Source organism: Lepeophtheirus salmonis, chromosome 14 (genome assembly GCF_016086655.4).
Source record: "Lepeophtheirus salmonis chromosome 14, UVic_Lsal_1.4, whole genome shotgun sequence".
Taxonomy (NCBI): Eukaryota; Metazoa; Arthropoda; class Copepoda; order Siphonostomatoida; family Caligidae; genus Lepeophtheirus; species Lepeophtheirus salmonis.
In genome coordinates, this window is record NC_052144.2 from 27,755,630 (window position 1) to 27,776,322 (window position 20,693).

The 20,693-nt window shown below is 32.3% G+C and overlaps 2 long non-coding RNA genes across 2 annotated transcripts; both read left to right on the forward strand.

Moving 5' to 3' along the window:
- Positions 1–11,452: 11,452 nt before the first annotated feature.
- On the forward strand, positions 11,453–12,709 carry LOC139907181 (uncharacterized). The gene is made up of 3 exons (XR_011783622.1): positions 11,453–12,139; positions 12,193–12,331; positions 12,394–12,709. It is a non-coding gene; the product is annotated as an uncharacterized lncRNA (long non-coding RNA).
- Positions 12,710–14,721: 2,012 nt separating this feature from the next.
- Positions 14,722–17,424, forward strand: LOC121129550 (uncharacterized). The gene is made up of 4 exons (XR_005868448.2): positions 14,722–14,963; positions 15,063–15,225; positions 15,283–16,339; positions 16,858–17,424. It is a non-coding gene; the product is annotated as an uncharacterized lncRNA (long non-coding RNA).
- The last annotated feature ends 3,269 nt before the right edge of the window (positions 17,425–20,693 follow it).

Genomic DNA, 20,693 nt, shown 5'->3' on the forward strand with positions numbered 1-20,693 from the left:
CCAAATTCCAAAAATAAAATGCCTCAAATGTCTAAAATATGCCCACATAAGAAGTAAATTCTGTACCCTTAATAAAACATTATTCAAAGAATATGAAACCAAATTTAGACAGGAGATTTATCTTCCTATAATAATTGATAATGCAATGGATTGTTAATTATTAATCGTCTCAATAACAGGGGAGATATAGAGGGACTGAAAGTTCTACTTTACCAATCTCAACTACTGCCGACCAAATGATTGAAACTGAAATAACAAAAACTAATCCACTCAGGGACGACTGGAAAATGGTACGACGGAAGAAACCAAAAGTTCCAACCAAGAAACCTCAAATTATAAATTCGCGCACTCCAAGCAGTTGGGCGTTTCCGTCTAAACCGTCTGCAAGTCTGAAACATTGGAGAGGAAGAAGGCTCTGTCAAAGTGGACCCGGAGGAGTTAAAGAAAATAGCCCAGGCGAATCCCCTGCTAGAGATGTCGGGATTTCACACGAGACTATCTAGAGAGCTTTCAAAAAAGCGAGAGGAAAGAACCTTGTGAGGATGGAGAGGTCCCTTTTGACACCAGCAATGAAATAAACCCATCTCCTCTGTTGCAAGACTCTTTTGAATTAGTTTTCTGAACTCTTTTTGACACTTTTGGCTCGCCTATAGAATTGATGCTACATCTTTTCCGTGCATGTCGAGGGGAAGGCCTGCAGTATCCGTCATTCAAATACCGATGTCCTCAAAACCACTTACAGCCAGCATTGGGACGCCAAGACAAAGGAATACATCTGCATTGTGTACCAGGCCTTCCACCACCGCCTGGAAGGTAACCTTGCCACAGCTACATTAATGATTAAGAGAGCTCAGACACACATCTATTTATATGTAGTGTTAATTTTATTGAAATTATATTGTTAATTAATAAATTATATCTTGACAAAGTTTAAAATTCAGTGTTTAGATTTTAGTAGACTACTCGGTTTATCCAATGACTCTCTTCAAAATAACAGACTAATAAATATTATAACCTTATTTATTCAATCTGAATGCAATAGTTATAAAATTGTATGTTCTATGTGTCTATAGATATTACCGAGTGCGTATGCAAAAATGTCCAGTTAATTTATTTCATATTTGGTAGCAAAACTGTAAAATATCCGGTAAATCTTAATAACCAATAAAGTTTTGTTTTCGGAAGTTTGACCAAAAATTAACATTCAAAATGAGGAAAAAGCAAATTAAATCCCAAAAAATTAATAATTTTTTTCAGATCCGTTTGTATTAAAAACAAACATTGACTAAATACTTCAAGTGGATGTCGGCTCTGTTTGGAAATTAAGAGGGTCGAAGGAAGTCGTGAGTAGAATATTGGCCGAACTTTTTTTGCCCTGGGACAATTTATCGAAAGAAAAATATACCGAACAAACATTTGGCTGAAGTAAAATGTGGGATAATTGGCCAAAAAACTGATATTTACTATAAAGATATATACGATGGATATTTTCATTCAATTTAAAATGATAGTATGATAAATAGTTATTTTTCATATTTTATATGTCAAATAGGTAAATTAATTAATGCTATATAGCAGATAACTATTTGACATTACTAATGTACCTTCCATAAGCACAACACAGTAGCATCGGATTCGAATCTAGATAAATACAGTGTTGTTCATGTAAATCTGGACCATCTTTAACTACATCCTGAATAAAAAGGAAAGTGTCTTTTTTTTGTGCGTTTATTTTTCTATTTGGCAAGACGTGTTCTCCAGCAGTGTAGTTTTGTCTAAGTAAAAAACCGTATATATCTGGAGTAGAAAGTATCTGAAGTCGTTGCCCCATAAGGATTTTATGTCCTTTCCTGGCGAAAAGCTTTGAAGAATGTCACTCACCCTGTCCTTCTCGTCCTTAACGAAGCAAACCAACATTTGAAATTTTCTGTATATAAAAAAATGGTATTTGTACCTCAAACTCCAATGAAATGGTGGAAGATCTCCATTCTGATACGGAACACAAGGCAACATTAGAGGTTTCCTGCAAAGAAAATCCCACTTAATAAAAAAAAAAAAGAAGATCTTAAGACAAAGTTACTCAATCAAGAGTTCTGGAGATAAATCCTTTTTCAATTAGAAAATCATCGGAATCTGGTGAGGATAAGAAAATAGCACGAAATGACATGACTTTCGATAATGCTGTCCTCCTTTGGATTAAACCCAATAGATCTAGTCTTAGTCAGTTTACGTCTTCTCTCTATTCACTTCGACACGTAGGATCATGAAAGAGGAAATATTCTCCGAAACAGCCCTGCCCTGTAATATTGAGTTTACATATTGAGAGGAAGAAACTTATACTGCAAAAATAGAATAAAGAGCTCTCATGAGAGATATGAATGAGCCTATCTTATTCGAAATAAGAGACCACAAAGTTAGAAGTATCGTTGCAAAAGATGTAATTGAACATTGTGATGGCCTTTTTCCTTAAGTTGAGTCAATTGGTAAAGTTAAAAGAAGAGCAGACGAAATACTTGAAGCAAATAATTACAAATTTGTCAGACAAAATTCGAGCTAGTGTAAGCACCTCCACCCCTTACGCTTCAGTTACAGTTTTTGGAAAATAAAAAAATATACCTTTGTATCTACCCATTGATCATATCTTTATATTTCCCTGGAAAGAAAAAACAGTGTACAAAGTGATACAATTTTGGGCAACTTATGAAACACTATGTGAATCGTCCCAAGTTACCGTCTGAATACAGAAGATGGATAGCACGAAGAATGAAACGCACTTATCATGAAACACTCCTGTACCTACAACCTAGAACACATAAAAAAAAGAGAAGCCAAAAGTACTGGAAGTGTTGAGAAATCCCAATCATTACAGCGGGGTTTGAGACAAGGAGATCCTGTGAGTCCCATGCTTTTTCTTTCGGCCATTAAAGGTGAAAACATTGGAGGAGGAAAAGTGACAATCCTGTTTCTTGCAGATGATGGAACTGTCATTCCTAGTGGTTGCAACATTCCGAGTAACTTTTCATTTAATTTTCCATTTAATACGCTTATTACTTTTTATACTCTTTTGAACAACTACTTCGAGAACGAATTGATCCTATAACCTGTTTTAATTTAGCCTTTTTTCAGTTTAAATTGATTTAAAAAACCATGTGGGATATGTAGATGAGATTTATCCTGCTTTTTGATGTTTTTCCCCGATAGTCTGACGAAAGTAGGTCTATAGTTTTGTTACATCTGCTAGATCCGTTAAATTGTTTTCTTTTTTCCTGACCTTAAATTCTTAAATGTTTGGGAATCCAGATTCTGATGTAAAGGCACATTTAGATTTTTCTGTCAGACTGAAGTGGCCGGCTATTATGAACTTCTCCTTCTTAGGATTACATATAAACTTTGCTAATGTTGTCTGATTTTTTCCCCCCTAGATAGAATAAATACACTTAAAATTTGTATATTGTGCGCAAAAAAGTCTTATCAATTGTTAAAATATTTCCTTCTTCACCGTTAAAAATGTAGCTCGCAGTTAAACCATTTTTGACCAATATTATTATACCTCTTGATGGGTGCTTCGAATCTTTTAAAATCACCTTTCAGGAGAACATTTATCCTTTGAATTTATAAAATGTTCATCCATCAGTTTTTTATTCTAGTGTCCAAAATGCATACAATCTCAGGAAAATGTAAATAGATCAAGAATTTTATCAAAGAAATCCTCTTTACATTGGAGCACAATCTATTCATATTTGTTTCAATTACTTTGAATTTTCCTGATTTTTGTTACGGTTTCTACCAGCTCATGTTCATTTTTAGGTATCTACTTCTCTAACTTTCTGATTTTCAATAAAGCCTCTTTTTTATTTTTCTATCCTCTGCTGACGGTCGATTTCATTATAATGTGGTATTGCCAAGAGATGTTGTCCCTGATCGTCGATGGGGCAACTTTGGAGGTAGGGCTTTGTTCCTTTTTGGATTCAATGAATATTGCTGGAGTTGATTCTTTAGCATCACCAAAATAGGATGAACCACTCTTGCATTTAAAAAATCTTCTACTGTGCCTTATCCCAAATTATTTTGCACTTTTTCAGGTAAATATATGGTAATCAGCTCATTTCCTTCGATTAGGGCACTTTAGCCTATCACTAGCATATATGCTCTTCGTAACTTAATCGGAATGCTATTCATTTCACTCACCGGGAGGTTACTGTTAACACTCTGGTTTCTTTTTACCTCCACCTTTTAGTATCACCCTCTTCCAAGGGAGTCCTACAAATGGGGCCCTCCTTCTCCAAGATAACAAAAGGACATGCCACTTTAATTTTAAGCCAAGCATTCACAAGCCTCCACAGATCTCCGGAGTGAACAAATGACTTGTCCCAACCATTTTTGGGAGCCAAACGAAAAAACAATATCCCATAATTTCAGGGACAGCAACTATCTGAAGTATATAGTACAAGAAATTAGCCAGGGCGTGGAGTCCAAGTTCAGTAGGAAGCCATCGAACCATAGACTCTTATATGGTTTTCGGGGAGATAGCGATCTTGAGCGTGTGACCTCAATGGGGATATTCCAAATTGCGACTCTTATCGCTTTCAGATATGTCTGCCCTTCCCAAAGTAGTGGAGGTAGATCTCAACGAGTATAAATAAACAAAAATAAAGTTGGACTTTTATTTAATTTAATGCTACGAGAATGTTGAAGTGGGGATTTTTTTTATTGTTTATTTGTTAATATAATATTTTGTTTGTAGATATTTTTATATTTAAATGTACATAAGGTTGTTCCAGTAAGAATTATCTTCACTACCAGCAATTAGCTAGCTCGGCGGTCGCTATTCATTCTTTTTTTTTTTCATTCACCAAAGGCTGCTAAGCAGCTTGTACTTAGTGTTGGTTCGCTCTCCAACTTATGCTCGGGCTGAATGAGAATGTGTAGGAAACAAGGAATGAAGGGGAAGTGTTGAAAGGGGGGGGTTCTACTTTGTACGTACAAAAAAGTCAGGTAAAAGTTTACGTATTTCAATTATATAAAAGATTAGTATGTATTTAGATTGTTTTATAACTTAAAATGTTAATTAGATAGTAATAAATAATAATGAAGCCTTTAAGTTAGTAGAGCAACATTAAATTTAAAGCAATAAATTATGATGTAGAAGACCCTGAGGACCACTGTCATCCTGGTGCGGGACACAGCCTAGCCTACATCAAGAAGATGCATAGATATCCAAAGAGCACAGTCTACAACCGCTAGAAGAAGGAAGAGGCATATAAGAGACGTCCACAAGTTCCAGAGTGATAAAAACAGCACTTCCATTTTTCTGGTAGGCGTGGATTTTTTTTTGAAGGCATCTTCTGAGTCTCCATTTAATGCTCTTGCCCAAAAGTGCCCAGAAAGTCATTGTAAAGTCTATAAAGAGCTATCAACACTGACCTGAGTATGAAGTCACACCACCTCTACAAAAGACATATCTTTACGGTAGAAATGAAGGCCAACCGAGCCTGACTACGAAAGAAAATTGCTCAACGATTTGAATTCCCATGATAACCCGAGTCATATATTATTCGAATAGATAAACAATGGACTGTCGACAGGTCCTACCATCCAGAATAATAGATGGTTGGCCAAAGAGAAGGATAATGTCCTACACGTCTTTAAACCCAATTTGACAGCCAGCATCATAGCCATTGGGGTAATTGTTAACAAAGGCAATTTCATGCCCCCATCTTTTTTGAGCCAAATGAAGGGTGTGTGCCGACAGGTACTTTGAACTTCTGTCTGACTAAGTGCTAAATTGGATGAAAGCTGAGGTCAATGGTGTCGAGTTTCTGTTTCAACAAGATTTGACCCCCTCTCACAAAGCCTGCAAGACTCAAAACTTGTTTAAAGAAGAGAAGGTGTCATTTTGACACCCTCACACCTAACTCTCTAAGTCCCCCTATGTGAATCCCATGGATTACTTATTTTAGGGGAAGTTATAAGTCTCCCCCACAGACGTGGATGAAGGCCACCAAATCCTTTACGCCTCGTATCGAGCAAATGATTTTCAAAAATGGTAAACACATTAAATGGTTATTAATTTCTGTATTATTAGAACTTGAAAATAAAAGTTTAAACTTCTACTTGTTTTCCTTATTGATAAGGATGCAGTCATTTGTCGTCCGGATTTACCTGAATAATCCTGTTACATTTTTCTACAAAATCTCAAAAATTGTCCTCTGGCGAAATGTCCGTTCTACAAATTGTCCTTATTCTAAAATATTTTAAGCCAATTGTCCAAGAATCCACAAAAGTATTGGACATAGAAGGAAAATGAATACTAACTTCATCAGTACATTAAAGATCAAAATCAAAAAATGGTTCCACATCAGACTTGCCACTGACTTTAATGTGATCGAGAACACTATAAAAAAAAACTGAATATAAGGATATGGTCTGGCATCTTTGGATCTTCAAAACATCACCTGACAACAACTTTGAAGGAAACATAGGTTGGAAGGTGTCAAAAACTTTTAATGTATCTAAAAAAAAGCACTTTAAAAAATCTTTGACAAGAAGATATTTACTGTAGATTAGATGTCAACTACCTAAAAGATCAATGGTTTAATTATCAACAGGAGATATTCAAAGTCCTGGGTGTTCCAGACTCCGATGGTAAAAAATGTCCCAACTTCTTTAAGAAATGAGATAAACCTGAAACTCCTGCCTTTTAAAAAGTAGTCCCATACACTACTAATACTCCATTGATCAAGGTCAACTATTCTGAAGGAAATCATGTATGGTAGAAGAATTACACTCCCTTCACACCTCAGCAAAGACTCAAAAATTATGTCAGCTCAATTTGCCCTAAGTTTGAGCATCTTTATCACCAAACTTCAACCATTTGGAATAGCATTGGATTGAACCAAAGTCTAATTCCGCACTTAATCTAAATATGACGTCTTTCAAACCTGGAGGATGTTATCATTGAGCTGCTACTTGTCCCAAGTTTAGACCTTGGGTCGAGATTTTGATCAATACCAATAAGAGGACACATATATTTTGGGTGTCAGATATAAAAATATAATTGTCTTCCAAATTTAATTGTGATACACCTATTAAATAAAAGTTATAGACTTTAAATGCTTGTTTATTACACCTCACATTTTTGCATACGAACTCTGCAAAAATAAATATATGTAATGTGTCTTTACAGGTAGTATACAATTTATAATACAATCACGCATGCATACATATAAAGCGTTCAAACAAATAATGTACCATTTTGTTAATGTATTTAATAGCAGAGTTTATTTTGATTACTGTAAAATCATCAGTTGTTTTTTTACTCAGTCTTTTAAACTTATAATCTTGCATATTATGTAGAACTGGCACCATTTTATTTCCAAAAATGACCCCTTAAGATAGGGAGGTTACCATATTATTTACTATGATTATTTTCATTAACTCTTCATCACTTTCCTAAATATTTTAACTCCACCCCCGAGATTAAAACCGATATTTTAGCAATATCAAAATGTAGTCGGCTCAAGTAATTTTTAAATATAATACTATAAACATCAGTATATTTAGTTATTATAAACTATAAAATGTTTAGTTTTGAGCGTGGATTTAATATCTTAGAATTGTGTGACTGTTTGATCCATTAATATGAGATTCACAATGTAGCAAAAAAAGGAGTGTCCTAAAAAAAAAAAGAAAAGACTTAAGGAATAAAATCATGAAATCTTCAAATAAAATACTAGTTGGAAAAATTAATATTAAATTGTGAAAATATAATTATATTTTGTTAATTTAAAAGTATAAGATTTATTCCTTTACTACTCCTTCAAGATAGGCCCAGTAATTACAATAATATGACGCCCATATAATGCGAATTTAGGTTTGTAAGATGGGCTCATCGCTTTTTTATCATAACATCAAATCTTCCATTTATACATTCATATTTATATCAGGGGCGTCCACAGGCTTTTTTTTCAATAAAAAAAATTGTTTTTCATTTTTATTTTTTTTGAAATTTTTTTTCAAAAAGCCATTGCTTTTTTTTATAAAATAAATTTTGAAAAAAAAAATTAATTTTTGGTTATTGTAGAACTTTTTCAAAAATCCATAGATATTTACAGAAAATAAACTTGTTTGGAAATAAATTTGAAAAAATAAATTTTTGGGAAAAAAATAATTTAAAAATTAAATTAAATTTCAAATAGTTCTAGTAAAAGCAACCAGGGGCTGGAGCCCCCACAGCCCACCCCCTGCAAACACCCCTGAGTGAAGAGTGAATTAGAGTCCTTTTCTGGTAGGGATTGGAAATTTTGTCACCCAGGGTATTGAAATACTTGAACCAGTTCCTTTCTCTTGGTTTTAAGCAGTGACTTCTTGTACTAGGAATGGAAAAGGTTTTGATTAAAAATGATTTTCTCTTTCCTTTCATTATATTTACCAAGTTAATGATTGTATTATTTCGTGAGCGGACTTTTGGCTGAAAATATTTTTGTTAAAGGAGAGTTTTCTTACAGAAGAAAATTTGCCGTATGTACATTTTGTCCAAGGATAATTTGCCGAACAAATATTTCACCGAATGACCTTTTGGGACCTTTTGCCGAAATGTGAACCTAAATTTATTGAGATGTACGACTGAATATTTTTAATTCATTTTAAATTAATAGTATGATAAATATGTATTATACAATGTACATATACCATAATTGTCATTTCATAAATTAATTAGTGTTCTTTTTTGTTGAAAATATTTTTTTATTAATTATATTCATTAATGATTATAATATAAACACAACACAACATGTGGTTCGAATATATTTCAAATATTTACCATTATATTATGGGTAAATATGGTGGATTTTTAGTCATTGATACTTTGTGTGTTTGGAGAGCCCTTAATCTTTATTGGATAGGGCAACTGTGGTCCAAAGGTCATTGATGGCGTGATCATCTCAGAAATTTTCTAATGGCACGGGGTTCTGATTTACAGACCCCTGTGCAGGACTGGTAAAATTTATGAAGCAACTTAGTATGTATTTATCAAGAATAAATTAATTTTGGGATTGCTCGAAAAAAGTCGTCAAAAGATTGAAAAAATATTTGTTGCTGGAGATGCCAGTAATGGAATATATTTTATCCACTGGATGTGGAGAGTAAAGATTTGGAAATATCTGCCGATGCTGCTATGTCACCGACTTTTACTAATCAAATTGCACTAAGCTATTATTCCGTAGAGAAAAAAGTGTAAAGTGCCCAATTGTTCCCCTCAGAATTATGATTTCAATGGTGCCGGTGTCTTTACTCAGAAAGTCCTTCTAACTCTGACTTTGTATCCTTTTAATGAATATTTAAAGCGGCAGAGAATCAAAAGGGACATTTGTGGATGTGAAGGAATTCTTTGTTAACGTCTGTAGAAAAATGGTTCATATATAGAAAACTTACTGGAATTCTTGAAGTAAGAACCAGATTTTATAGAGATTAGAGAGGGGAGTCCCTTTTATACGGAACATAAGAAACCACAGACTATTTTTTTGGGAATGTTTGATTTAATGACGTATATATGAGAGTTAAAACTTTGCAGGTTTCGAATGTAAAATCAACAATGATGATTTTTTGACCTTTTTTGGCACATGCCATATGAAAATCAATGCTATTTTAACAAAAACTCAGTATATATACTATGAGAATGCAAAGAAAAATCGAAACTAATGGAATAGGTTCTTTTGCAGAATATTATATTCGTGTTTTATTAAGTATTTAAAGGTTATTATAATTTAAGTAAATGAAACATATTTATAATAAAGTATACTTGACTACTATACATCTCATTTATAAGTTTACTTCACAAATTTCAAACGTGCTCCATACAATCACAACTCTCAAACATCTCTATAGTCTAAATTATTATGTTGTATAGAGCATAGTAACTATTTATGCTAGTCTTGTGAATAAGCAATGTCATCAGTGTAAAGCGTAACATTGCAGTGTGAGATTGTTTGTATTGTTATTCCTCGCTTATGTATGCATAAATTATGTTGAGAAAGTTATGAATGTATTAGCAATATATTGATTTTGATCCATTCCATTTGTTGTTAAATATCTTATATTTCAAATATTTTATTTATACATGGCACAATTATTTACTTCATTTAACAAAAAATTACCTATTGCTATAAACTGAATCTATACTTATAGTATCTAGGCTCAATAGTAATAATACTTACATAGGGTATACAATTTATTATTAAAAAATGTGTGTTGAAGTGGGAGTTGGTGACATTCAAAATATTGAGTCTGAATTGGGCATTTACCGACCTTGCAGCCATGGAATGAACGTAATAACTAGTGTTGGGTCGCGAGGGCAATTTTGCTGTATGAGTATTTTCGAGTTTCTACAAAAAATACTCGAGGAATTACTGACTATACTCGTTACTTGCTCGAATACTCAGGTACTCGTCTGAGAACTCGTTACACTCCTTTATACTTTTGCAAATTAACAAATTCTTCAGTCAAAAAAAATTTTTTTAAAGAGTTATTGAAAATATGTCTTTTTAAAATAGTTTTCCCTTTCTCTAATAAGCAAAGCATTAGTGAGAGGTGAACAATAGAGCGCTACTCAGAGGCAAAGCTCAAAATTATCGAGGGAGAAGGGGGCACTCGACATTTTAGAAAAGCGATAAAATTGCTCGAATTTTTGTTTATTTATATAAATTTGTATATGTTGTTCTGTTGAGAGAAAAAGAATCATTTTAATTATGGGAAGAATAGACGATCGAAGTTATATCTCAAGATAAGATGGAATCTTTTTCCCATGCTATATCTATAACTCTCCTCTGTTTCAATTAACGAGTTTGCCTCTCATGTAGCAGGCCACTTAAATATCGGTTCTCTCAGAGGCACTGCCAGGTTCTTCCAGTCTGGAGATACCGTATCTTTATTTTTTGTAAAATAATTTTGCCAAGTGAAATACGATTGTCCTATATTTCATTGTAGTAAATTGTCATAAGATCTCAAAATCTCATACAAACATAAGTTCAAAAACTTGGGAAAACCCTTGTTCAAGCTCAAGCTAATTATCAAGCTTATCTGGTTGATAGTGAACGAAACTTCCTAAATACATGTCCCTTAAGACGGTTGATCCCAAACTTTTTGTGACAAGGCATACCAAAAAGATATATATATATATTTTTTTTTGACAAACCTATTTTAATGAAACCAATCATTTTGATTATTATAAGCTATTAAAAATGATGTATGGTTGTAGAGCACACTTGACCTTGCAATATGTTGAATTTAATTGCAATCATAAAGAGCTGTCAAATTCAAATATAACTTTACGAGCAAAAAAAAAAGATCCGCTCATTTTTTATTTTAGTGAGAGCGTTCTCATTACTTTAAACGCGCGCTCAGGATTTCTTGAGTAGATCTAATGCTCACCAAAAAGTAATGTTATGTTTCCTATTAGTAAGGGTGATAATTTTGGTAAGAATAGAAAAGCGTGCGAGGAGAAAAGAAGAATTACTTATGGCATCATTGATTAAATAATATACATCTTCTTCTATCAATCATGAATGTTATCATTCCCGCCTTTATTATTCAATATTAATATAATATGAGATGGTGATAGTCGATAGAGAACTGAATAAAATCCCCAAAATGACGTCGCCTTCTGTCTGGATGTATGAAAATGGAGGCCCAGGAATTTGAAAAATACTTACCGGATGAGAAACAGATGGTTTGTCGGATTTGTCGATATAAATGTGCCTTTAGTCCCCTGTCTAGAATTACACGCCACTCATTATCCTCATCTCATAACAAGAGTATGGATATTCATCTATAAAATCAATTTGACGATGAATACATCAAGTCAGACTTTAACTTTGATCTCACAACGATGCTTATTGCATGTAATATAACCTTATCCATTGCTAATCATCTACGTTCAAAAAATTTATGGAGAAATACAAGGGTAAACATATTGGTTCCCGAGGAACCATCATTAAATTAATGGAGGATGTTGTTACTGATGTCATTCATAGAAATACATATAAAAATGTTTTGAGTCATCCACACCAAATGATGATCAAGTTATCAGTAAAAAGTATTTACGAATATCGAAATGGAACTCTGAATTTTGTACTATCTCACAGTAAGTATTCAATTTTTTTTAAAATCTAACCATAAAATATGATTCTATTTTAGCTAAACATATCAAGAATTATGATACACAACTCAGTAAAGGGCAAAAACAACTGCTTAAATGGTCACAACACGGGGGTAGTAGCTTTGGATGGTTTGCAACTAGTTTGTCTGAGACTACTTACTTCGCTTTAAGACTTGGGTATGATAATTAGGTTTTCCAATATTACATAGTCAATAAATATTACTTTTTTATCACTAAAGGCTTAGCTATGGTTGATGGGCTCCAAGAAATGGTGTTCAGAAAACTCATAAAAGGCAAAAACAACTGTTTAAATGGTCACAACAACGAGGGTAGTTACATTGGGTGTTGCATTATAATTAACAATTGTGTATATCCATCATGATAATAGTATGTTGTTATATAAGCATACCTAAATAACGGGGGGAAATCTTTTTTGATGCTCTTAATAGGGAGTAATATCGCCGGACATTACTACATAATTAGCTTTTGCTCTAAATCTTTACGATGAATTTATTTATAAAAATTTTTTATTAGTATATTTATTGTCTAATCTTATGATTTTGACATTTACTTTATTATTAATAATTAGTTAGATCTCATCGGTAGAGATATATCTATCCTGTGCACAATTGTATATAGCAACTTCCACACGAAGAAGAGGGGTGATTATCTTTTGATTAAACTCCACGTCTCGCTTGTGTATTGCAACCTAAAGTTATGACATATTTAATTGAATTCCGATGTCAGAACAAGAAAATATTATTTGGATCAATCTATTATTTCAATATTATGTACTTATAATTTATTATTATTAATAGTTATATGATTTTAATTGTTTAATTTTGTATATTTAACTTAAATGTTTAATGGTTTATTTTTTAGTATGTAGATTATATTTAATTAAAGTCTTCTTTTTTAAACTTTGAGCTTCAAATATATTTCAAATACTCTACTTTGTCGTTTTATTAGCTATTATTCTGAGAATAAGGTTCATAATGAATTACAATTTCATGGAGTGTGACGTTTTCAAATCTACTGTAACGGATAAAAAACGTCGAAGTCAATTATACGTAGTATATCTTCATTAAACATTTTGCTAATAAATACATTAGTTATACCCTCAAAAATCATAATAAAGCAGGCAGATGATAATCACATCAGTATTTTAAACAATGATACCATATGTCTTTTTTTCCCCCTCCTCCTCGCACGCGTTTTTCTCTACAATATTATCAACTATGCCTATTAGTTACACTCACGTTCTTAACCAGTTAGGATTAAGCATATTTCTTCTCGTGTGCACACGAAACTAATTGAATCGGAATACAAAAATACGCGTTGAAGATTAACGTGCTATGATGTGCTTGAATACGAAAGTGGAGGAATCATACGTTGTGACAAGTTACGAGTAAATGCTCGAATATTCGGTACACGACCCGAGTTTTTTGTGTCTTTCTTTTTTTTACTTCATAAAACTCAAGTTTTGCTCGTGGCACATCCCTATTAATAATCATTTCAAATCCATTAATTCCTTAAATAAGTGTGTGGGCGGTTTTAGTATACTTAGACTTCCGTACAAGATATTCCAGAAACTAATGTAATGATTCATGGTAAATATAAACAAAGTAGTAATATCTTACATATTGAGATGTACTTTTATGACTATCCGAATATCTTACAAAAGTTGAGATCCTACTCCAATAATATCAAGGGTTGAGGACCAAATTATCGTATATAAAATATTGAAAATATTAGTGTTATTGATTATTTGTCATCCCAGAAGTCCAATTTGTAATATAAATACTAAAAAAAAGAAGAATTCAAATTCAAGGCAGACTTATACACTGTACCTCGCTATTATTTTAATATGCTCCATAGACAAGTTTGGAGATTTTTTTTTGCATATAAATATGACATATAAAAAACGATGTATAACTGAAATATCTGTCATTTTCTGAATAATTTTTCTATTTTTTGTATCTTTTTTTCCCCTTTTTTTTTCACACCCAACGTCAATTTTCAATTTTTAAGAAGAAATGCAACAAAATGATCCATTTTGAACACAAAATTCTAGAGTCTAACATTATAACATAGTATTTTCAATGTCCAGACATTTTTTTGATAATATTCGCAAAAATGAACTCATTAAGGAGGATTAATTTATTTATTTTCGACAACATTATTTTATATAACTTTTTTGCTTTTGCAAGTACGAAAAGAAAAATTGTAGGCTTATGTTTCTCTTTACAACACCAATAAATGCTATTTTCTACTTTTTGCAAAAAACTCTGCAAAATAGTGTTGCGCAATTTTCTTTGATAGTTTTGATTTAGCAAATTTTCGAAAAATATAAAAGATGGGCCTTGTGAACCTTTGCAAGTTACTTATAAAAACCAGAGCTAAATCCGTCTTTTAACAACATCTGAATTGAGTAAAGATGTCGGATAACTCCATCCTACGATCTCTACCCCTTCTTCTATGGATTTAACATACTTGCATAAAAATTTAAACTGTGTTTTATTGTCACTGTTGATTTTTCATCTCTTTTATTCACCTTATCAGGTTTCTGAACAGCATTGATTTGTTGAATCTGAACAATTTCCAACAATCATTGACAAAGATGGAAATATTGAAAAAAACAGATGAGCGCAAATAGCACGCCTTTGAGCATTGACCGAGTTACATGTCAACTCTTGATGTTTGAGTTCGAATAAGAATATTGCATACTACTCCTAACTTTTTATAAAAGCTATTAATATTATAACTACTTACTATGCAAATATAAATGTGGAACTGCGTAAAGTATAATGTAATTCAATAGTAATTACTGATTTGGATGGATCTTGACAACAATAACAACAGCATTCGTATACATGGATCCGAATCTAACCATCCTTTCCCTTTTTAGGAGTTCATATTTTTGCCATTCGGGGGATATAAAATCCACAGGACTTCTGATGCTCTCTTCGACTGCATGCTCAAGGGAACTCGCCTCTTTGCGCATCATTCGGTGGATCTCATCTCCTTTAATGCAATGATTCTTCAATGTGCCTATCTCTCTTCACATCAAGGTACGGAACCTAGTCCATCATTGTACTTATACTCAAAAATACATCAATTCCTCCTAGGTTCATAGAAATACAGGCTTAGACTATCATTTAATCGGGCTTGCAAGAATTTTCAATATGAAGTATTGTACCGACTGCTAGGCAACACAGGCAGATTTTGACAAAACACACAACCACTCATAGTTTATGATGTCCCTATTACTAGAATTTTTAATTTAATGTATACTGACTGCTGGGCAAGAAAAACAGATTTTGACAACACACGCAACCACTCATCAACTATGACGTCAATACTAAAAGCGTGGTAGAAGTCAAACATCAGTCGTACACTCGTTATGGTATAACCATTTATTTCTATTAACCTTGAATTATACATAAATACATATATTAATGATTAATTATGTATTATTTGAAAGAATACACCCTAGGTTAGCGGTGATTCTTCTTACAGAAAGAGATGTTAGCACCACGACTATCTATGAAAGAATGAAGAAAAAGAAAATAACGATAACAGAGATCCTTTATCTCGTTCCAATCAGTAAACTGTGTTTTTTCTTTACAAAAATCCAATTCATACCCATCCCTAATGACGGCTTAAAGATTGTCATTGTAGTTAAAAGGAATAAGTAGAATGGGCATGTTAAAAGAAGAGAAAGCAAAAATCAACATGAAGATTGTCTTGGAGGGGGAGAATGAATAAAGATCTTTTGTTTCTATTAACCTTGGGTTAGACCATCTTGTAATCGGGCTTGCTAGAATTTTCAATTTGATGTATCGCACCGACTGTTGTGCAAGAAAGGCAGATTTTGACAAAACACGCAACCCCTCATAGTCTATGACGCCACTATTGCTAGAATTTTCATGAATATGATTGATTGGTATAAGATAGTAATTTCAGTTCCTCCAATCTTACAATATTGGTCAGATAAAGAACTTATGAAAGCAAAGAATGAGCCTTTGAAAATAAAGAAATATCCATGCCATTCCCAATCTGTAGAAATGGCAGTGAAACTAGTTTCAGAGGTTTCCTGTAAGGTTTACGGATATAACCAAAGACACGGATACATTTTGTCAACTTTAAAATCAAGAGATAAACTAAGGAAATTTAAAACTAAGTGTCAGTACCCAGTTTGATATATTTACATATAATATGTTTAAAAATAGCATTCAGCAAAGATTAAGGATAATTATCCATATTATTTTATACTAATTTATATAGAATAAAAAAAAAAAGATATTGGCAGAATTCTCTCTTTTTCATAAGTAATTGTTATTTTTTTCGTCTATTTTCGGAATAAATTCGGTGCAACGTTGGTTTATCTCGCTGTAGAAGTAAGGGATTTAACTTTAGCAAAAAAATACATATAGTGCAATATCATTTTTTAAAGCACATAAAGCTTTTTTATAAATAAGAAAAAAAAAGTTTATTTCATAATTTTTTTTTTTTACTTCATACAGAAACCTTTCCGGACAAAAAAAGGGGGGCTAATCTTTTTTCTACGTTATTTTTATATTAAAACAGATTTCTATATTTACCATTCACAGCTTTTGAGGGGTCGAAATGCGTGATAGCTCAATTTTGTGCTCCCTTGATACCCCCTAGTGTTCATGTTTATTTTCGTTTTTATACTCTAGATTAGCATCACTGGCTATTACATTCACGAAACTTTATGTAAATTGAATGACGTCAACTTTGCCCGTGCACCAACTATCTACGCTTCCCTCTTGATGATTTGTTGGATAATTATAATTGTAAGTCCATGTTGTACTCAGTGTAGAATAGGGGATCTACAATGGAGTAATTTTTGCCAATGTCCTTGTTTACTTGCTTGTTCCCTTGTAACAGCTAATTGTAGTGGATCTTCTCCAAAACTTTATTTAAATTGTCATGGTTACCATGTTGATTTTTGGTTGATGTTTATATACATGATTTTCATCACTGATAATTTATCACGAGCGCTTTGTTGAACGGGCTACATCGTTCCAGAATATTTTAATTTATTTTTTTTGAAATTTTCTGATTAAAATATTATTTTTTCCGTCTCTAATGGCTTTTGTATAAAAAAAATATTTAATGCTTTATTTAGATTTTTTATCTATTGATCGAATAATGTTTTTTTTTAAATAAATAAATGTTCTATTCTATTTTTAGAATGACCTTTTTTGGAAAAAGGTCAGATTTACTTTTAGCCTTGTCAATAAATTGTCTCCATATTTCATTATATGTATATTTGTTTAGAAAATAGTATTTCTTTCTATTTTTAGAATTACTTTTTTATATGAAAGTGAAAAGACCATCTTCATTTTTTTTCTAATAAAATATGCAAAAACACTTTTTTGAGGCATGATTTTTTTTTTTTCATTTTCTCATTGATGTTTTTATTATTATTTACAAGTACCACTCTTCAGTGTATTTTTACATGTTGTACAATTAGATCTTTCTTGTATCTTAATTTGTATTTCAGAAATAGAAAATATGGAAATCAAAATTCAGCAAATTGTATCACATATTCCCCAACTGTAGATGAAAAAAATATTGAATGGCAGAGCGTTAGATTTATTGTATAGTTTCAAAATGAAATTTTTTTATGATGTTCCAAAACTGTTATAATTATTCTTGAAAAGACATCATATACTTATAAAGTAGTCACAAGTGCGCGTAAGACGAATAGTTAGGGTAGCTTTACAATACGGTGTCACGGTACTTCACCAGTTGCCATCATACTTATTTACATGGGTAAACACTATGATCATGTCCACTTAACTCTAGAAGATAAGTTAATACAAGAATACTTTTTCCTTTTATTTTGATCAACACACCTTTGTCATAATATGATCTACTCTGTCGATTTCTTACAGTGTATCGGTACAATAGTCAATACTATGTACAGGGTGTACTCGCTATCTATAACGCTCTTTTGGTGCATTCTCCTGGGAAAAAACGGGCAGTTAGGCAGCTGAATTTTCTTGATAGATAGCTTGATCAATGTTTTTTAACTTTTCCTAGGATGAAAGATATCTAGATTCTAACTTTAATTTATTTTTGTTAATAGTTTTAGATATTTAATCATGAGCTTCCCTAAAGTCCAGGAGTGATACATTTAGTTTCCAGAACCAGCTTCTTGGTTTACACGGATTCCTGAAAGCAGAAATTAATGGACTATGATCAGAGATGAATGAAGGCAGAACATAGAATTCTTCCAAAGGATTAGAGGCCTAAAGAGTAGCAAGAATGTATTCCAGTCGCCCATGTATCTCTCTATCTAACTTTGCTTTTCTTATAAATGTTATTTTAGGGAGTTTTTGTTTGATATAAGAGCTAAATCACAAAGGATTTCTTCTTAATTTTGGGAAGGGCTACATCCCCTCCAGGACACACCCTGCAGACGCTCCCGATTGAACATCTTAGTTACTGCCTAAAATAGCGCTAGAAACACATTGGGATTTGTATTTTATTTCCTTCATCTCATAGCTGTTTGCATCTAATTTAGTAAAATGCCCCATGACAGATAAGCTACTCTCCACACAACCATTCTTCAAGCTGTCAGAATAACCACGTTAATTTTTAGGTTTTTTTAACATACGGAAGAACTCTTTTTATTTTCAACTATATCCTAATCTTTATTTCTTTCAAAAATAATATTTTCAGTTTCAAATATCAATTAAATCCAGGCTTTTACAAACACATTTATAACAAACTTCTAAAGGCTTAATATAAAAAATTTAATTTTAATTTGAGTATATATATTACTATTATAAGAAAGAATGGATTAAAAGATAAAATAAAGGGAATGGATGTGACAAAAAGCAAAAAAAAATCTTCAGAATTATTTTTCGTCTTTCGAGCACTTGTGATATCTTTACACTTATTGTTTTCTCTTCAAGAATAAAACAACAATGATGAAAACTTTGGTAAATAATAAACTATTTAATTGTAATAAGAGTACGATCTTAACATTTCATTTTTTGTTTCACCTTTTGTAAGGACATATATGCTGGAGTTACTCGTCAGCACGCGCATTAGTTATTACTTGAACCTTATATATTATCTCTTCCAAATACTTAATAAAAAGGATCACAGGTTTTGAAAATAAAAAAAACCTGTTCATGTTGCAACTACAAAAAGTATTGTTTATTATTTTAAACGCCATGGCTTTCTTAGAGTATCTTTCAGTTGGGGTAACTCACCTGTCCAAGGCACTAATGTGCATTCTCTCTTGTGATATATGTATAGAGTTTTATTGTGTCCCAATAAAGTGTCTTTTTATTTTCATCAGTGATATTTTTTGAGTACGGGATATACTCACCAAGTGGATGGCTTTTGGAAAGACGCTCAAACTCCACGTCTGGTTCTTGCCAAGTTTATTGTGAAAAAGTTTTCAGAAATGTGAATTTTTTCATCTGTTGAAAAGCTCAAGTTCTTTTGAGTACGAGGCTATGAAAATGTCCAACAATTTATTATTTTCAAAGATTTCAAACTCAGGAAGGTACATCTCAATGTTTGATATGATATATGTAATTAAATTTTTTACTCTTTATTCACTCATCATTATGACATAGGTACTAGCTGTAACATTTATAATTAGATTTAGACCTGTAACGAGTACAAAGCTTTTTGCAGTTGCAACTTGAACATTATTTATTTTTAGTTTCAGAAGCTGTTAACATTATTTTTCAATTCTTTGGGAGATAACATATAAATATGAATGACTCAGAGGTACATGGATGACGTGTTTCAGGGTTATTGGATTCAGACTAGAATTGAGGATTGACATATGAGTCTTTACTGCATAGATATGGAGTATAACTTGTCTTTATTTTCTTTCTCGCCTTCTCATAGATACTTACAGCTAACCTAGTCAAGCACCATAACAGATAAGTTGCTCTACTCTCAAAAATTATTCAACTTGACATGGTTAAGAAGTTTATTCTAAAAAAAAATTGTTAGTCTATTTACGAGCCATATATTTTACAACTCTACTAATACTTCTCCAAAAAACGAATAAAACAGATTAACAAAGGAATATTGATGCCGAATAACAAATTAAACATTTTTGCATCTTAAGTAGTATACCCAAAAGTAACTAACGTTTGTGTCAATGAGCTCTAACCCCGAGCTTATTACTGTTTCAAATACATCAGTAATATCTCGGTATGCAATGGATCCTTAAATTGCGATTCTGGTTTCCATGTCGTTCTTGACGTATCAACATCTAAATTTTAGTAGTTATGATACGGTACCGACAAGATTCCTTGGTGAGGCAGGAGATCTGGTTCTTTCTTCACCTATTTTCTGTAAAAACTAGTCCTTATGTAATATCTTGAGCATAAAGGGGTTGAGGGAGGCCAATTTCTTTTGTTATAGACGTATTAAGAGGTTGTCTAAGGGGGATCCTAAAAGGAATGGAAAAAAGTATTTGTCAATTAAGTAATTTGTAATTTTTCTCTAAATTTTATAAGGTAAGTTCTAT